Here is a 5,117-nt window from a genome sequence, read left to right as displayed (position 1 = left end):
TTTAATTATAATTTTGATGTCATTTTGCCAGAATACGGCTATGAGAATGTGTGGAATGCATGATTCAGCGCTGGAATTAAAATGCAAAATGCTATTTTACTATTAGTCTCATTATCATCTAGTGTCAGTTCTTGGGTACTCGTGTCCAGGTCGAGTTTGACCCTCGAGTACCCGAGTCCAATATTTTGGACTCATGAAGGCCTTGAAAAGAAAACACTATCGTTATGAACAAGATTTTTCCAGGCACAATTGTGCAATGGGATTTGTGTCTACATGGTGATGAGTATCGATGACAATTGACATATTACAAAACATAGATCTACTCTCTAGGGGCTTATAGATCTACTCTCTAGGCTCCATATTTATAAACGTACTTAAATGAATGTATGATACTTATCTGTGTACTTTAAGTATGTATTTAGGTATCATAAATAGACTTAAGTACGTTTATGAATACGGAGCTAGGGACTTATAGATTTACTCTCTAGGGGCTTATAGATCTACTCTAGGGGCTAAAAGATTTACTCTCTAGAGTCTTATAAATTTACTCTCTAGGGGCTTATAGATTTACTCTCTAGGGACTTTGCAATATAGATACTAAAACCCCTAAAATTTACTTTCAGCAGGGGAGAGGAGGCAGGGAACACTTTGTTCAGTATCACGTCTTGATTTGCTATGCAAGTTTTAGAGATCACTACACAATTTTAAAACATTAAACAGTATTTGCTAACCAATTTTCATTGATTAGAAATATCACCAATCAAGATTTTAAAAATATAATGTTCCCTGGGAGGGTTGTTCCAATCCCAACCCCCCTCCCTGCACATGTGTCTGGCTTCTCCTAAAGCTGCAATATTATAATTAAAAAATAATTTTCTGAGGATAAACACATTCAGGTCCTCTGTAATCTACATACACATACATAAGTATGTACGTACGTACATACGTACATACCTACCTACCTACCTACATTACCTACATACATACATACATCTGGGGGCGATTCGGTGCCACAGGTTCGAGTCCCAGCAATGGAATGAGACAATTTGTGAAGCCAGAAAGGATTTAATTATCCCCTGTGCCAGTGTGTTAATATCTATGTATGTAATAGTCAACCTCAACATACATACAATATACAGATATTCATACATCAATATATACTAGTCAGTGCCAGGTCTGCCCATTGTTTCATGTACGTAAGCGGAATCGACAGCATAGGTAGGCCCCATGCATATAGTTGAGTTGAAGAGCATCCTTTTTATGGATCACTCAATAGCTCAGAATGTATCGTGGTTAGTCTGCAATTTGCAGGCAATTTGGTGCCACAGGTTCAAGTCCCAGCTACGACATGAGACAATTTATGAGGCTAGAAAGGATTTAATTATCCCCTGCACCAGTGCATTTATATCTATGTAACTATGTAATAGTCAACCTCAACATACATACTATAAATAGATATTCATACATCAATACATGTATACCTACATTTGTAGGCAATTGGGTGACACAGGTTCGAGTCCCAGCAACGGCATGAGACAATTTGTGAGGCCAGAAAGGATTTAATTATCCCTGCGCCAGTGCGTTAATATCTATGTAGACCTGTGTAATAATCAACCTTGACATACAATATACAGATATTCATACATCAATACATACTAGCCAGTGCCAGATTTGCCCACCGTTTCATGTACGTAAGCAGAATCGACAGCATAGCTTGTAGGCCCCATGCATGTGGTTGAGTTAAAGAGCATCCTTGTAATGGCTCACTATATAGCTCAGAATGTATTGTGGTTAGTCTGCAATTTGCTGGCATTTCAGTGCCACAGGTTCGAATCCCAGCAACGACATGAGACAATTTGTGAGATCAGAAAGGATTTAATTATCCCTTGCGCCAGTGTTAATATCTATGTATGTAATAGTCAACCTCGGCATACATACAATATATAGATATTCATACATCAATATATACAGACACACATGTATACAGACACACACACACATTAACATATACTGAGAGGCATAAATAATGCAATGAGTATTTCACTGAATATTTTCTGACAGAATATGCGGACAAATGACATATTGGTAACAACTGTAAGTGAAAGAGGATTTTGTTCAAATTATAATTTTTTTTAATAAAATGAGTTTTCGGTAAAAAGCACAACTTGGGTGTTTATTGCAACAACAGTGCATTGCACATGAAATACCTATTGCAAAGTTAGTGTGCTTCTTACTACGTCCGGATCTTGTTAAATACCCTATATATAGCTGGTATTCAAAACTCGTGGCACCATGTTTCAACCGTTTCTCAATCGAAATAGTGCAACAAATGGACACACAAACCAAAAATGTATGATCTACCGTACTCGCTAAGTCTCAATTGAAGAACTTGCATCATTGTGTGGGGGACACAAGCTATATTGTTACCTTTATTTAAATAGAGATGGGGGAAAAAAATCTAAAATTTTCATCCTGGGGAGGGGAAGTGCCTCTCCACCCCTGACGACGACGACGACTACTACTATTACTACTACTACCACCACCCCAAAACACAAAAAAAATACAACAAAAAAACCCACAAAAAAAACCTACTACCACCACCACTACCACCCACCACCACCAGTAATAAACAGTGCATCTAACTGCTAATAACAATAGGTTAGGCACTAGTACCCGGTTCTGAATAGTGAATGTAGGCTAATTGCGGTTTATACAAAATATATAAAATTTATTATTTCAAACACTGTAGTATAGTCAACATGGTAAGTGTCATCTTATTCCCATTCAAGTATCATGATTGCTGCAGCAGCCACTTCCTAAACAAAAGCACCCATGTTCGTAAAGTAACTTCCTCTTCCAAATTCCGTTTGCTGTCCAGGACAGAACAGTTGGAACATGTCCAGGAGAGGTGAAAGGAACGCACCCCAAGTCTGTGCGCACTCTGTGAAATTTGTCGTGATGTTGGCATTTTTGTGCTTCGAGCGACATCTAACGGTGACATCAGAATACTAACTTTCAAAATTATTTCAAGCAATTGGGACATGGGGATTCCCATGGTATTTATCGATATAAAAACTGCTTTTTCACTCCATTTTATAAAAACGTGATCTAAGTGTGTTACAGGTTTGTAGATTAAACAAAATTATAATTTATTTTCGCTGGATGGAACTAGGGTGTGCGGCTTTAACAAAATAAATCTTACAACATAAAAAAAGTTGCTACACAGAGGGAAGTAAGATGCTGTGCACATTAAGAGAAGTATTTGCTTAATGTGCCCCATGCACTAATTTCTTATACTGTCTCCCCCCCCCCCCCCAAGCTGAAAAGTGGGGGGACACGTCCCTCTCCATCCCCACCGATTGATATTCATGCAATATTAAAGACTTTACTATTTATACACGCGCGCGCGCACACACACACACACACACACACACACACACACACACACACACACACACACAAAACTTACCATCTTTCCAATTTAAATACGCCGTCAAAGGACATGGACATTCAGATGTCACTTAGCGAAAGTGAAAGTAGACTTCGGTATGTCATGGTCTGTTTATACTTTGTGTTTGCTCTTCTTCATTGTATAACAAAAGAAATAGCAGTTAATTAGCAACACATTTAATGACATAACTCACATATTTTTTGTTACGATACTTATAAAAGATTAAATTTAAAATGAAACTCCAAATTCCCAATGAGAAAATTATTATTACTTTTTCTAATTTATGTTCCGCTGCATAGCGGTATTAACGGGATACAATATGCACCTGGTAACGGTCGTTTTATCTAATCGGAAACTGGCCTCGTCCTCAGTAGCGAATCGCCGCGTGTTACGTGTTCGAAGCAAAACAGGAGTATGATTTTCTCTTACTAGGGAGGAAAATTCAAGTCTTTTTAAATTAAAATTAAATAAATCACAAAAATGGTCATGAAAAAGAGCACCTACGCATGGCGTGGCCTGGATACCTGCTTATGTTTATGTTTATTTAATTGTAACTGAACGCTCCAAGCAAAGATATACTGCTCTGCCACAATCCTCTTAAGTCTTTGGATTATCTTCATTAATTAGCAATTGGCTGTCATTAAAGGTCCACGCTTATGGCACATTATTATTTTATATATTTTATTATATAAAACAAATACATAGACATTACAGTATTAAAAATAAAAAAATAAAAAAATAACATCCCAGTTATTAATAAAGTGACTTTTTGTAAAACGCTTGGGGAAAACCCCCACTGCTCAGTCGATTTGACCCGCATCAGACCTGTGACGCAGAATCCGGGATTTCTATTAGTAGATCAATATGCCGACAGCAGAGGGTGCAGAGAAAATAATTTTTAACCCCCCCCCCCCCCCCCCCCCCCCCCAGCTGATTCTTAAGTTAACGGACGCTAGTTTGGACATTTTGGTCTTATCACATTTGTACGTCTACTCTAATGGTACCTCGATTGGTGAGGAAGTGGTATATAGCACGTTAACCTAGTTACCTACTTACCTGTGAGAAACAGAACACAAGTTCAGTCCCGACTTTTGAATGTGTGTTCAGATCAGAACGCATTTAAAACAACAATCAAAAAACAACATTAATTTATTGATTAATATCACATAAAATAGGGATCTGAATTTATTATATGATGCAATGCATGTATGAATACAAAAATAATAATACGATTTATCTTGCTACTTACACCCGTGACTACAGGTGCTGTTCATTGTTTATTAAGCTTTCAAAGAGGCACGATTATTTCATAACACTTTCTGTGGTGTCCTTCTTGTCAGAACTGATAAATTAAAATGTCTTGTTAGTTTGTTTTTTCTTCTTCTTTTTCGTCTTAATTTTTGTTGTTGTTGTTGTTGTTTATATTAATGGAATCCCGATATGCTGAGGAACAAGAGAATAGAATGCGCGGCGACGACCCGGCCTCGACCCGTTTAAAACCGTGGCGTCTTTATTTTTGGTCGGGTTGGTAGGATTCCATGTGTCCGTAGTGCGCTATGCGTAGTGCGTTATGCGTGATGCGCAATGCGTTTTGCCCGTTTCCATGTATCCGTATATATTCATCTGCGTGAAACTACTTTGTCCTTTTGGAGCAAGACTGGAGAAA

The sequence above is a fragment of the Gigantopelta aegis genome, chromosome 3 (genome assembly GCF_016097555.1).
Source record: "Gigantopelta aegis isolate Gae_Host chromosome 3, Gae_host_genome, whole genome shotgun sequence".
Classification (NCBI taxonomy): Eukaryota; Metazoa; Mollusca; class Gastropoda; order Neomphalida; family Peltospiridae; genus Gigantopelta; species Gigantopelta aegis.
Note: the sequence above shows the minus strand (reverse complement) of the source record.